This window comes from Macrobrachium nipponense, chromosome 26, assembly GCF_015104395.2.
Source record: "Macrobrachium nipponense isolate FS-2020 chromosome 26, ASM1510439v2, whole genome shotgun sequence".
Lineage (NCBI taxonomy): Eukaryota > Metazoa > Arthropoda > Malacostraca > Decapoda > Palaemonidae > Macrobrachium > Macrobrachium nipponense.
Window position 1 is genome coordinate 31,351,016 of NC_087215.1, and position 15,480 is coordinate 31,366,495.

Here is a 15,480-nt window from a genome sequence, read left to right on the forward strand (position 1 = left end):
CCAAGTAATATGTTCTACTAGTTAGGTTACACAACATTTCATTGCAATATTATTTCCTTTGATGATATACACAATACCTTAGGTTTCATAGAAATTAAAGACACTACGTTTTACGATTTTACAGAGTTCTCATTGTCTCTTCAACTGGCCCCTCTGATTTCTTGCACTGACCCATTCATTACAATATCCTGTTCATGTATGTGTTACGCATTATTGCACATTTTTTTTTTCCTTTTCTGAAATACTATGTTAGTTTTCCACATACGTATGAAATCATCCCCCTCAATGTACCTGCCCACTATTCTTCTGACCAATCAGAGCCTTGTCACCAATGTGCTGACGATACCTACATTCACAGATTGTGTAATTTGCTTTTAAAATCATTTAGCAAGAAACATTCAGTGTTAACACCCCACACCCAATACTCTCAAAGTGACTGTGTTTCATCAGTAATAGTGTTAAATATTCTGTTTACAATATACGGGCATCGTAATATAATTTTGGGAAACCTATCTGTGTTAGTGATTCGTTGTTATTTGGCCGAAAATCTGTTCAAGATTCAAGATAGGCAGACTTTCAAGAATCGGAGACGAGGACAAGATTCGGCATGCCTAAGTGCGTATCTGAATTGTACCATCTGCCCCTTTTAAGGTAAAGTTCCCAAACTATATTCCCCTATTGTTAGAACAATCGTAGTTTTTAGTAATTTTCAGTTAGAAGTGTTAGATTTTGTTGGTTAGTTATCATTATTTGCCACATCCACTACCTAACGACCCACTTCATTTAGCCAACTCGTACCTCGATCCTGTGCCCCCAGTACCCTGCCTTCCCCCCAGTGAAACTATGGCTCCGTGGGTGGTTGCGGAATCCAAACATGGCGGCTGTGTTTACACTTCTCTAAACAACTTGGTATTTCGATCTATAGAACTATTCCACGGCGATCTAGACTATGGCAGTTGACGTTTTCCTATGTTATTTTACTTGCTCTACAAGAGTTGAAGGGAATATTTTTTCGTTCTACTGGAACTAAACTTTAATTTACCTTTGAACTCGTACGTCGACCCGTTGGTACCATCATGTAGTCTTCAAAGGTAAATTACTGCTTAGTTACAGACGTTTGAATAAATATTAGTTTCTAATCTTGTACAGCAAGTAAAATAACATAGGAAAACGTCAATTGCCATAGTCTAGGCAACCGCGGATTGCTTCTGTAGAAATACCATTTACAGTAATATTTATTCGGACGACTGTAAATATCCCCCAAGGGTCCAGTACTAAACACGGGGAAATACATTGGACGCCCAATCCCTATACTCTGTTTTTGTTTTTTTTCATCTGTCCTCCGCCTATGGTATTTTTGTATGTAACACTGCGTCCCAGGCTTTAGATAGTTACGCTATTTGTAAGTTTTAGGTAAATAAAAGGATATCTGGGTGTACATTTGCAACTGAAAAGTGTTTTAATAATTTTTTGTATGCGAATTACACCGTTAATATGCGAAATAGGTATTATTATTATAATCGTTGAATGTAAGCTGAATGTAACTATCTAAAGCCCGGGACGCAGTGTTGCCATACAAAAAACACCACAGGCGGATGGACAGATGAAAAAAAAACAGAGTATAGTGGATGTCGTATCTGCGTTATGTTCCTTGCAGGGTAATTCTACAGAATAGTTCCGCACGGACTGCAAGAAACGTAACCACGGATACGACTCCACTAGGGATTGGGGCATCCAATGTATTTTGCCTTGTTTAGTACTGGCCCCTGGGGGTAATTACAGTTGTCCGAATAAAATATTACTTTTAAATTCTTATTCAGTAAGTAAAATATCATAGAAAACGACAACTGCCATAGTCTACTTTACGGCGGAATGAAGGCTTAGAATTACCTTTCGTTGAACCAATTGTCCTGCAGGTTAAAAGTAAAGTAAAGGGGAAAGTGTGGCTGTGGGAAATTTTGTAAGCTTGTACAATTAAGGTACCTAACTGTGGGGAGTTTGCTTGCTTTTTTTTTTTTTTTTTTTTTTTTTTTTTTTTTTTTTTTTTTACTTGGCTTTGATTCTGCCACAACATCAGTGACTGATAGGGGAAACAAACAACCGACTGGACTAGCGATCCAGTTTCCACCGAGTGTGAAGCCACCCTCCGAAAAGTACTTTTTAACACGTCCTGACACCAGAGATAGGCATCAGTCCAAGTTGGTGGTGGTGAGAGCAACACCTCGAAACCTCTACTCTCCTTTCGAAGTAAGTATGGTATTGTTTTACTATAGTTCCAACTCTTTCTATAATAATTATAGTATTATAGATGCATTTTGCATAGAAAATGATTAAACTTTGTCTCTGAACACTTTTTGGGGAAATTCACCATATGCGAGATATGAATGGTTTATAGCTAGAATCCTTATCCTCGAAAAATTTCTAAGTGTTTTGTTTACTTTATCACAGACACGGTTTGTGCTCTGATGCGAATTTGTTTTTTTGTTGGAACTGAATTGTGGTTCTGATGCAAATTTTTTCCCTCTTAAAATTGCATTGTTGGTAGTTACATGTTATGTCTAGGATTCACGTGACCTGGTGAAAATCTGACAGCTCTCAGCCATATTCCCTTGTCATTTGGTTGAAGTCTCATAGAGTTAAGCTGTGTCTCTGTGTTCATCCTGTAATTTTGATTATTTTCGGTTAATTCATGATTTTTATGAAAATGAAACACGGTGCATTGAATTTTTAAGAGAACATGGAGTGCTACCTGCAGCAGTACAGTGTTTAAAGTGTGGAAAGCTCTGTCAATTCAGAAAGGATAAAAATGTTTGGCGCTGTATTGGTTATGTTTTAGACAAAAGACATGAAAAGAGAAAATATTGTAATTTTACTGTAAGTGATCGGAAAGGCACATTGTTCCGATACGTAATACAAACCTTTCGGTCCTTTAACAATAGGAAGGTAACTAGCGGCAGCTGGAACGGTCGTAAGTTTCGAACAAGGGAGTTCGGTAGTTAACTGCTTGTCCGACAGTGCGCGCACAGCGCGACTGGGAGGGGAAGAATCACTTTTGCTTTCGGCCGTGTTGGGGTGAGGACATGTTCGCCATCGCTCCCTGCCCTCCCCTTACCGCTTCGTCGTCGTATGCTTTGTTTGGTTGTGTTTTTCTCCAACTTGGGTTTGTTACAGGTGTATAAGGAAATTGTAAGTACGTACTGTATTTTTCATTTTTTTCTTTGTGTATTTATTGATATGGATCACGGGTCAATGGAGCAATCCCCACGCCCCCCTATCATCCGTAGAGTGTGCCCCAGGGTGGAGGGCCGCAAGTGTGGGGTCTTTCGCTCATTCTCAGACGTTGATCCACATATCCTTTGCGCTTGGTGCCGATGGCGTGAGTGCTCTCGGGCCGAGCCGTGCAATGTTTGTATGAATTTTTCGGAGGTGCAGTGGGTGCTGTACGAGGGTAGGAAGAAACGTAGGCCTGCCAAGGAGTCGTCAGAAAGCTCTCCAGCGACTCCTCTGGTTACGGACACCTCGTCCCTGCCCCCGGCTCAGCTCCTGCGTATGGCACCTTCCCCCTTTATGGGGGGGTTTTGCGGTCCTTCTCTTTGCTGATCTGTCGAGCGTAGAGGAGGGCGCTCATTACCCGATGTACAATTGTATTCGGGGTCTTCCGTTCGCTTGGGATGGGGCTCCCCCCCCCTCCGCGAGGGGGAACCCCTCCTAACTACCCGACTGTTGCTCCCTCAGGTGCATCTGCTGCAGGGGACGACCTTGGACAGGTGTGGGTGTCGCTGGGACTGCAGGGCGTGCCGAGTGTCCCAGGGGCTGCTCCAGCATCTGGCGGGGGCCGTGCCGGTTACTCGTGGAGTGGTGCCACCACGAACTACTAACCATTTCTACCCCAGGGTATGCCGCCCCTCCTCACTTGGTCTACACCCCGCATGTGATGTCGGTAATGCCAAGGGCGCCGTGCAGGGCCCAATCACTGCCGTGCCAAGGAGGGGCGTGCTCCTCCTCCTGGGTTCTTCTTGCTGCCAGCCCCTGACTTCCGCTCCGTCCAAGAGCTCGCCCCTGGACCTGCCGCCGGTACCCAGGATGTCGCTGGCCACTGCCCTGTCTCCTGGAGTACTGACCGTCCTGCTGTACCTGCCGCTACTGATGTTCCTGCTGTTCCCGCACCTGCCGACGTCGTTCCAGCCTGTGGTGTTGCTGCCCCAGCGCTGGTCCTTCCGGGAAGGTGCAGTTGGGCCCTGTTGCTTCGGCAACAGCAGCCTCGGCTCCGCCCTGGATGGAGGACTTGACGGCTGTCCTGAGAGAGCTGATGAGGAAGAAGAGGAAGGTGTCGTCGTCTTCGTCTTCTTTGTCTCCTGCCGCCGCCTCTGCCCCTTTGACTTCCAAGGCTTCCAAGCGAGGAAGAAGAAGGCTGCCTCCTTCCCCCCTAAGAAGGCTCCTTTGGGAACTTCTAATGGCCCGTCCCACTCCGGTGGGACGGGGGGTACCTTCCGCTGGTTCTCCTGCTCCTTCGGAGCGGGGGCCCGTCTCTCCTTCCGCAAGGAAGAAGAAGACGGGGACCAGAGGTACCGCTAACACGGTACTTCCTTGCCTGGTGCTAGGGGCGCTGCCGCCAGCACGAAGCGGAAGGCTGGGCGAGAGCCGTCAGGTGACTCTCGCCAGGCCAGTGGCCGCTCTCTGCAGTGACCGGCTTGATACCAGGGTTGACGTGACGGTCCCAGACCGGCCACGGGTTGAGGCTGGCAAGAGGTCCCCTTGATCGCAGGGACCAGCCTCGGCTGGTCCCAGTGGTTTGACGCGCCGCGAGGATACGCACCGCTCCCACCGCGACAGTGGTCTCTGCAGGTCCCCTGACTGCCACTCCCACCGGGACTGGACGGGTAGGGGGACCAGCAGCAGCTCCTCTGACGCACGGGAACGGGGCCGCTGTTCTCAGTTCCAGCCGCTCTCCCTAGGGGAGCGGCGTGACAGGCCTGCAGCTCGACGGTGGTGATCGCCTGCAGCCCCCCAAGCACACTGGTTCTGCCAGTGAGCGAGAAGGGAGCGTCAGTCTTCCTCTCCTGTGCCTTCTACTTCCTCGGGCTTCACCGGGAAGGGCGAGGCATCAGGGAGTGATCGTGAGGGGCGCGCCTCTTACGATCCCACCACGACGCCATACGTACCATGCACGGTCTTAGGATCGACCAGGGCGTATGTGCAAGTGGCTGGAGGAGACCGAGAGGGGTCTGTCGCTGTTCCTCCTGGTGAAGGAGGAGGGTCTCGGGAGTTGCTCTTGTTGGAGGGGCTTGACGGCCCTACTCTTCAAGATGCACTCACTCTGGAGATCCAGAGGAATGTTTGCAGAGGTCATTGCGCTGATTCGTCAGCACAACAACCTCGGGGAAGGATCGCCGCTCCCACCTTCTGAGCCCACGTCCCGGCTCGAGTCGTTCTGGGACCCAAGAGGGAACCCAGACCGACGGTGGGTCTGCCGCGATCGGAGCTGGCCGACTCAGTGCTGGACCAGGTGGACTCGCTCATCTCCGGACAAGAGGGTTCACTCAAGTCTGGCAGGTCATCCAAGCTACTTCCTCCTCCTCTACTGTGACAGAGAAGGTTCTTCGTGCCATCCAAGGACCCAATGCCGCCCAAACAGGTTAACCTGGAGCTAGCCATGGCGGCTTTCCAGGCAGTCTCCTGGCTGGACCTGTGGTCCCTCACAGTGTCCAAAGTCGCAGCCTCCTCCGGGGATATTCTCCTGAAGGGGACTCGGCTGTCAGGAGACTTTGCCAGTCTGGAGGTAGGGCATCTCATAACTCCATCAGACGGCAAACCTGTGGGCCAACCTGATATTTCTTAGGGGTAGGGACGCAGTCCTTACCCGGGTGTCCAGGGCGGCCGGGCATGAAGCGGCATGGGGACCTGTGCGGAGTTCCTCCTCTCTCTTCTCAGGAGAGGTGGTTGACGCTGCCGTGGAAAGGCGGCGCACTGATGACAGTGACCGCCTAGTGCACCAGGCAGTTTCGAAGGCTTCTGGGCAGCCTCGATCAACTGCGGCAAGCCTAAGAGTTTGCTAGCGCTTCCTCGACTGCTAAGACAGTTGCCCCGTCTAAGCCCCTTGGAAAGACTCTGCTTCGACTTCTGTCAGGGAGGTCATCATCAGCCCCCCTCCCTAGCCCTCCTTTCACCGAGGAGGGGCAGGGAAGAAGTTGAAGAGAGGCAGGAAACGCTAGGGACGGCATTCCCCCTCACCTGCTGCCGGAAGTGGGGTGGAGCCATTGGGCAACATGGCAGCGCTACGGTGCCGAGACCTGGATAGTAGACGTCCTTCGGGAGGGATATCTACTACCCTTCGAATCTCGGCCACCACTCACCTCCAACCTGGTCCACCTCAGACCTACACTCCAGGAACATCAAAGGACGTAGCCCTTCGACAGGAAACCAAGACCATGCTGAGCAAAGGAGCTGTAGAGATCGTCGGGGATCAGTCACTGGGCCTTCTACAGCCGCCTTTTCCTGGTGAAAAAGTCTTCGGGGGGCTGACGCCCGGTGATAGATCTCTCTCCCCTGAACTGATTCATTCGCCAGTCTCGGTTCACGATGGAGACGGCACGTTCCGTGCTCAACTCCATCAGGGAGAACGATTTCATGCTTTCAGTGGATTTGAAGGACGCGTATTTCCAGATACCCGTCCATCAATCCTCCAAGGAAGTACCTCCCACTTCATCCTCGACGGGACGGTGTACCAATTCAGGGCACTTTGCTTCGGTCTCTCAAAACCGTCCCACAGGTGTTCACGCGAGTGTTCACGCTGGTGTCTGCTTGGGCCCACTCGTCCGGAATACGTCTTTTGAGGTATCTCGACGACTGGTTAGTCCTGGGACAGGGATCGACTTCTAGAATTCTGCCGCGATCTGGGGATCGTGGTGAACTTCGAAAAGTCCAAATCTCTAACCCAAGCAGAGGATGAAGTACCTGGGTATGCTGATCGACGGTAGCAGGGCGAGTCTTCCCCACAGACTCGCGGATCAGCAGATTCAGGGAGGGCAGCCGTCCGATTCCTGTCTCAGCAGTAACAGTCAGCTCAGCAATGGCAAGCTGTGATCAGCCACCTGTTGTCACTCGAGAAGTTAGTCCCTCACAGGTGTCTTCACCTGCGGTCTCTTCAGTGGAGACTAAAGGAGAGTTGGTTGCAGGTAGAGGATCCTCTGTACTTCCACGTGTCCTCATGGAGGAGGTGAGGCAGGACCTAGCCTCGTGGCTGGACGACAGGAACCTCTTAAGAAGAATGCCTCTCTGCCCCCCCCCCCCCCCCCCCCCCCCCCGGAGATGTTGCTATTCTCAGACGCATCCACCGAGGGATAGGGCGCACACCTGGAGGAGTTGCTGACTGCAGGGGTGTGAGACCATCACGACAAGCACCTTCACATAAACGTCTTGGAGCTCAAGGCAGCGTTTCTCGCTCTCCAAGAATTCCAGGACCGCTAGATGGGACACTTGGTGGTGTTGATGTGCGACAACACCACAGTAGTGGCATACGTCAACAAACAGGGGGCCTAGTGTCCCTCCCGTTGCACAAGTTGACGCTGCAGGTGCACGAGTGGGCCGTGGCTCACTCGGTAGAGCTGTCAGCCCCGCTACATTCCAGGCAAGAGGAATGTAATAGCAGACAAGCTCAGCCGTCGGGGTCAGGTGATAGGGTCCGAATGGTTCCTACACCAGGACCTGGCGGAAAGGCTCTTCAACCTGTGGGGGCATCCATTAGTGGATCTGTTCGCCACCCGGCATAACAGAAAACTCCAAGTTTTCTTTTCAGCCGTTCCGGACCCATGGGCAGCTGCTGAGGACGCTCTCCAACACCCGTGGGACAACTCTTCGCCTACGCATTTCCCCCCGTTCAGCCTGATTCACAAGGTGATCAGCCAAGTGCTGGGCCACCCCGAATCTCCGGATGATCCTGGGGTGGCTCCCAAATGGCCCCAGGCCGTTTGGTATCCGGGACCTGCTGGCTCTACTTGCGGAAGCACTGAGAGAGATTCCCCCTTGGCACAACCTCCTCGTCCAGCCACACGTTGAACGGTACCACCGGGCAGTCCCAGTCTCTACATCTTCACGGCTGGCTGTTATCCACCATCTCTTGCGAGCGAGAGGCTTTCTGCAAAGCAGCAACGAGATGGCTGGACACGTCAGACAGTCCTCTGCAGCTGTGTACCAGGGAAAGTGGGCCGTCTTTTGTGTTGGTGCCGTAGACAGGGGTCTATCTCCTCTCAGAGCCACTCTTCAGCAGGTAGCGGATTTCGTCTTTTTTTCTTTGCCGAGAAAAGCTCCTCTCGATCCCCACAGTCAAGGATATAGAGCCGCCCTGGCACTAGTCCTGAAACTGAGGGGATTGGATATCTCGAACTCGTTCGAGATCTCCTTGCTTATGAGGAGCTTTGAAAGGTCTTGCCCACCCAGGGAACTCAGGCCCCCAGGGTGGGATGTGACTCGTCATTAGGAAGTTTGACTCGAAGACCCTTCGAGCCACTCAGAGAGTCGTCAGACAGGGATCTGACCCTCAAGACCGTCTTTCTGCTGGCCCTGGCATCGGCGAAGAGACTAGGGGAAGTTTCCCCCCAGATGCTGAAAAGCATTGCGAGGATGGGGGGCTTAGGGTCAGCAGCTGGGCCCTGATGCCTGGTGGGAACTACTTTCTTGCTGGGCCTTGGTGCCCAGCTGTTGATCCAACTAAAATAAGTCAGCCCTTTTCCTTTTACTAAAACTTTTCATCCTTCTGCTTCCTCCCTCTACTAAGGCATGGATTTTATGTTGATGAATTGGATTGGTTTTTGGACATGATTTGGACTTTCTCATTGGATTTGGTGGAGGGTGAGGATGGTTGGCATGCCACCTCACCCGTAGAACTCGAGTACCTAACGTGGTCGAGCGAGGGGAAAGTTTAGATGTCAAACCCTGCTCTTAGTGCTGGGTCTGATCTCGACGGACATCATGACGCCTTAAGTACTGAGGGTGGGGTGTATATCTGGGTGGTACCCCTAGGGCAGCCCTGTATGGGGTAACACTGTCCTCTAAATGTGCTCCATGGTGGGTGGGGGCTACCTGGACGAATCGTCAATTCTACGTCTTATGGAGACATTAAAAAAAAACCTTCTGTTGACGACTTAGGCAAGGAGGACAAGGAAAATTCTGTTAATTCCTCCATTGTGACTTTGGAGCCTTTTTCAAAGGACCTCCTTGTTTACAAACATTTTATATGTGAAACCAGTCCCTTTAGACTGGAATTATGAAACTGTATTTAATGAATTTTGCAAATTTGGTAAAGTAAAAGAAGTAAGGAATAGACTTGGCAAAAATTATGGGTTTTTTGAATTTTGGGATGTTTTTCAATAACGAATCTGAAGCTCACAGAGCCTACAGAGAGTTCAGATCAGATTCATTGAGTGTTGGACTCGCAGAGGCAAAAGAGGTCCCTAGGCATCTTGAAATTTATAGACCACCAAGTGAAATTAAAGATAATAGTAAAATAAGTAAAACCTCCAGATCACCAGACCCAGCTAAGTGGTTAATTATCACAACTCATGGTGAGAGAGGCAACCTCTTCAAAGTGAAGAGGTTGGTAAGCCAGAAGATCGGCAATGTTGGGAGTCCTGAATTAACTCGCTTTGGGCGTAATAGTTTCTTAGTTCATGTGAAGACAGATATTCAATCGATAATGCTTCTAAATTTGAAGCTTGATCCTGAGGGTATGATAAAAAACAGGTAAAACCTCACTATAATTTTAGTTATGCGAAGGGTGTTATATTTAATGAGATCTACATGAAATGGATGAGGAGAAATTTTGGAAATGTGTCCGGATGTTGGTTTGGAAGGTTTTTAAAGTGCCCCGCTCATCGATGCTTATTTTAACATTTAGAAAGTTCTTCTCTGCCATCTGAAATTATTCTTGATAGTGAAATCATGAAAAGTTCGTCCTTATAGACCGAGAGTGCTCCAGTGCTTTAAATGTTTTGGTTTTGGACACTCCTCTAACGTTTGCACCAGAAATAAACTCTGTGAATCGTGTGGCCAGCCTGAGCACGAGGAATGTTCTGGACCAGTAGTTTGCGTAAACTGTAAGGGTGAACATCGAGCCCGTGATAATGTTATGTGCATTCAAGAAAGAACAAGATGCATTACTAAAATCTCTTGACGAACACATCAGTGTGGGACAGGCCAAAAAGCTGTGGCAGGAAAAGCCTATTCGGATGCCTTGAAGGCACATCAATTGAATACTGCTTCTTCTGGTGCCCCCCTTCTGGTGGGGCTCCCCAGTGCCCTGCTGGTGGGGCTTTCCACACCCCCTCTAGTGGGGTACCCGTGCCCCCCCTGTTGGGGCCTCCCCATGCCCCCCTTGGTGGGGCCTCCCGAGCCCCCCCTGGTGGGGCTTCCCATGCCCCCCCTGGTGGGGCTTCCCATGCCCCCCCTGGTGGGGCTTCCCATGCCCCCCCTGGTGGGGCTTCTCATGGGCCCCCTGTTGGGGTTTGGATGTGCAGAGAGACTCTGGTCAAGCCAGGGGACCCTGTTGGTTCAAGGGTTCAAGCCAGGTCTCAATATGTTTGATGACTTCTCTCTGTCAGGGACATTGCCTGACATTGAGCCCTCACCTGATCTTGACATTACAGTGCACCGTGGAGATGACGGTGAGGAGATAGAGGCCCTCTTTATTCGTCAGAAGAGGGCCCTTTCTCCCTCTTCGCCTCATTCACGGTCACTCAGTAATCATAGAAAAAACAAAAGTAAAACTGAAAGGGCAAGTGAAAGCCCATCTTCTAAAAGATCTGTAACACCTAGATCTAGGTCAAATAGTACAGGTAAAACTGAAAAGATCTCTCTCACCAGGACACAGATTCCTAAATTAGTAGGGAATTTTAAGATGCCTTCCTCTAAATAATGGCTCTCATGCAGTGGAACATCCGTGGCTTTATACCAAATAGAGAGCAAGTTCGGGTTCTGTTTAGGGATCATGATCTATCTGCAATGTGTCTTCAGGAGACAAAGTTGGGAGAGCACACTCCCAACTTGGGTTGTTTTAATTATTCATTCCATAGGTCTCCACCCCTGATAGGGGGTGACGTGCTCAGGGAGGCACAGGCATCATAGTCCGCAAGTCTGTTAATCATAGGGTTGTTCAATTGAACACTGTGTTGCAGGCTTGTGCAGTTCAAGTTTTCAATTATAAATGGATATCACTTTGTTCTTTATACCTAGATCCATCATTAGAAAGTAGATTACAGGATGCGCAGGGTAATCCTCGTCAGCTAGAATTAAATGATCTTCAGACATTGATAGACCAGCTTCATAAACCCTTCATTTTGATGGGGGATTTTAATGCCAAGCACACCCTCTGGGGTGAGCCAAACTGCGACCGGTGGGGTTAATAATAGAACAGCTGCTTGACTTAAATGACATCACTTTGATGACTGGATGGTTCCCCCTATACAAGACATGATGTTTTTCATAATACTGACTCAGCCATTGACCTCACTATCTGCTCTTCGTCCTTGAGGTTAGATTACCAGTGGGTAGTAGACCAGAATGATCATGGCAGTGATCATTGGCCCATTCACTTAAAGTTTATGAAAAATATTCCATCTCCATGTTTACCAAAATGGAAGGTAGGGGAGGCTGACTGGGGATTATTCAAAAAATCTACTGAAGTTGATCAAGATATAAAAGATTTTCAGAGCCCAACATCCGCTTATGAGTATTTAATCAGTATATTGCTGTGCGGTGCCATGCTGTCTATTCCTCGAACTTCTGGTCAGCCTCGTCGTCCTCTAGTACCTTGGTGGTGTGATGCATGCGCCTTGAGCCGAAAGATAACAAGAACTTTGCTACAAGAGATATCGTAGATATCCTTGCTTGGTAAATCAAATTATCTATAAAAGAGCTCTTGCTAAGCAAAAGAAAACATTTAAGCAGGCAAAGAGGGAATCATTTATCAGATATATAAGGGAATTAAATATGATTCCCCTATGTCCGTTTGTCTGGAACAGAATCCGAAAGCTGCAAGGGAAATTTCTCCACTCTCCCTTGCCTATTTTGAAATTGATGGCTTCTTCATATCTGATTCTGGAGAAGTTGCAGAAACCTTTGTAGGCATTTCTCCAATATACTAGTGCCCTACATTACTCTCCTGCATTCAGGAATATTAGGGTACGGTACCACGGTTGTTCCTGCTGTTAGTTTAAATTCAGAGTCGTATAATCTTCCGTTTCACCATGAAAGAATTAGATCATGCAATCTCGTTATCTACCCCAACATCTCCTGGGGAAGATGTATACTCTATTCAATGATTTTTAATTTGCCTAGAAGTACAAAACAATTTCTTTTAGACATTTAAAAACAGTTTTTGGCTTTCAGGAACTTCACCAGAGTCTTGGAAGATATCGATTATTGTACTGTTTTAAAACCTTTGAAAGATTCCTTCCTTCCTAAGAACTTATAGGCCAATTGCTCTAACCAGTTGTGTTAGCCAAGATTTATGAGAGGATGGTCAATGCTCGACTTGTGTGGTTATTTGGAATTCAAAAGAATCTTTTATCTAATCGGCGAGTTTGGCTTTAGGAAAAATAGAAGTACTTCTGACCCTTTGATGTTCCTTACTCGGGAGATACAGAATTGCTTTTGCTGTGCAAAACCAGACTGTTGCAGTGTTCTTTGACCTAGAAAAAGCCTACGACACTACCTGGCGAGGGGGTATCCTTTTTGCAACTTGTAGAGTGGGGTGTTGTGGGTAATTTGTTCTATTGTCTAAAAGATTTTTTGTCGAACGTTACCTGAAAGTAAGAGTGGCTCTTACATTTCTTCTGCTTACCCTCAGAAGAAGGGTTACCTCAGGGAGCGTCCTTAGTCCAACACTCTTTAATGTAGCTGTAAACGGTCTACTAGAACAAGTTCCTGTTGGGTGCATGGTCTGGCCTTTGCTGATGATTATGCAATAATCTGTAGTAAGTCCACAGCTGTTGAAGCTTGTCAAATGATCCAGACTGCTATTAATGCTTCAACTTCATGGGCCAGTGCTAAAGGGTTCAAATTTTCACCAGAAAAAACCAAAGCTATACGATTTTGTCGATTAAGAAGAGTGGAAGAGATCCCTACGTTGTTTTTAAACGATTCAATTTTACCTTATGAAGATAGCATTAAGTATCTAGGTGTTACATTTGATAAAAAGAAAATTTAACTTTTACTCAACATGTTAATGAAGTTGTATGTAACGTGAAGCTTCGACTTAATATACTTAAAGTTGTATCTAATTTTAACTGGGGGGGCAGATCGTATCACCCTTTTGAGGATGTACCAGGTTTTATGCCTAAGCAAAATTGATTATGGTTTGCCAAATTTATGGTTGTGCATGCAAGACAACACTGCAGAAATTAGATGTTGTCCATAATATGGCTTTACGTATTTGTACGGGAGCCTATAGAACTTCACCAGTAGAAGCCTATATGTTTGAGTCGGGTTTTACCCCACTATTTATCCGTAGGGAGAATTAGGCTTGAGAGTCATATCAAGAATACTTACGTCAAAGCTAAACCCTAACTATAAGTACGTTAGAGAACCAACTGACAGAGCCCCAAATAGACCGAGACTGCCAAGCCGCTTGAGTCCGACTAAGCAAGCTCTGCCAGGGAGGTGGGATTACTTCCCCCTGCAGTAGCTGAAATTTCGCCCTCAAAGTTTCCTCCTTGGAATAGGCCACTTTAGAAATCTGCCCAATTAGGGACGCAGGAGCAACAGTTCTGGTGATCAGTTGAGGGCAAGTTTCTTGGACCATGCTTCCGAACATGGTGATTCTCATCATATATTTACTGATGGCTCGAAGGGTTCTGATGGTGTTGGTTGCTCTGTAGTGACTAGTGGTAATATCATTAAAAAGAAGCTTCCTTCTAATTCTTCTGTTTTTACAGCTGAACTGCTGGCAGTTTTGACTGCTCTTAAATATATAGTTCTTGTACTAACAAGGTTTTTACCATTTTTACCGACTCTTTGAGTGTTTTATCTTCTCTAAAAAGCCTAGTCTCTTGCCACCCTTTAGTGCAAGAAGTACAAGATTGGTTTTATCTTTAATTAATAGAAGAGGATTTTCTGTTACGTTTTGTTGGGCTCCGTCCCATGTTGGAATTGTTGGAAATGAGCGAGCCGACGCTGCTGCTAAGGCTGCAACTAGGCTTAGGCACATTTCCAACATGGGCGTCCCTGTATCTGATTTTAAAAGTACCATTCGATTTTATTGTAGAGACCAGTGGCAGGCCCACTGGTCTACTTTAGATAATAATCTTAAATTGAAATCGATTAGGCCTTCTGTTCATCCTTGGCCTCTAATAGCCGGATGGATAGAAGGTCTGAAATAGTTTTAGCTAGATTACGCATTGGCCACACTAAATATAATCACGGGTATCTAATGATGAGTGGAGCGGATAGGCAGGTTCCTCGCTGTTCCCACTTGTCATGTGGATTTGACTGTGGTGCATATTTTGGTGGAGTGCCCTCATTTTGAAAACAAACGTAGAGCTTGTTTGCTGGCAAATAAGTCTCTTGCCGATATTTTAGGTGAAGGTGCTCAGGCAGAGCAAATTATGACATTTTAAAGAATATTGGTCTTTTTTATGAATTTTTAATTTTTCTCTTGATTGTTTTAGGCTTCTTGTTTGGTTTTTATGAATGAATGATTTGTATGTTAATCGGTTGTGTGTATATTTGTTTGTACGACAGTGACTTTTATTCTTAAAGATATATATGCGCTGAATGGCCCCTCGGCTCCGCGCTTGGCTATGTGCCAAAAATTTTATAATCTAATCTAATCTAACTAGGGGAAGTTCATGGTCTTTCCTTCGATGTTAGAAATTCCAGGGGATGGGGATCTGTGACGCTCGATTTTGTCCCGAAACTTTGGTAGCTAAGACTCAGAATCCGTCAATCCCTGACGACATGGTTTAAGTCTTTCACAATCCCCTCCCTATTGGATTTCACCGACAATGATACGGATGAGATGCTGCTTTGTCCTGTGAGGGTGCTACGACGCTATCTGAAGAGAACTCGGACCTCAGGCCTGAGTGTCGACGCCTCTTCGTTAGCACCGGGTGACCAAGAAGAAGTATCAAAGAACACACTTTCTTTCTGGCAATGTGAGGTAATCAGGAGGGCGTACGAGGCTGATGGTAGCGACGACATCCGTACCCTTCGTCCGAGAGCCCACAAAGTCAGAGGCATTGGTCCTTCCCTTGCATTCCGCAAGAACTTCTCCGTGGCGCAGGTCCTGAAGGCAGGGTTATGGGCCAACCCAGACCACCCCTTCACCTCCTCCATACCTTCGGGATATTGCCCACAGGTCCTTGGATACTTTTTCCTTGGGATCCGTGGTGGCTGCTCACACGTTGTGTAGCTTACCCAACACCCAAGCAGGCAGAACAGCATCGAGTCCTGGTGTGACTGTAAGAATGGATGAGTGAATGAGAGTGT

At 47.6% G+C, this 15,480-nt stretch overlaps 1 long non-coding RNA gene across 2 annotated transcripts in view; it reads left to right on the forward strand.

The window, feature by feature from the left end:
• The first annotated feature begins 426 nt into the window (after nucleotides 1–426).
• The window catches only part of LOC135200152 (uncharacterized), a 209,686-nt gene continuing 194,632 nt past the window's right edge, over nucleotides 427–15,480 (forward strand). For both annotated transcript variants that reach the window (XR_010311215.1, XR_010311216.1), the window contains exon 1: nucleotides 427–651. This is a non-coding gene — a long non-coding RNA (uncharacterized LOC135200152). The remainder of the gene's footprint in view (nucleotides 652–15,480) is intronic.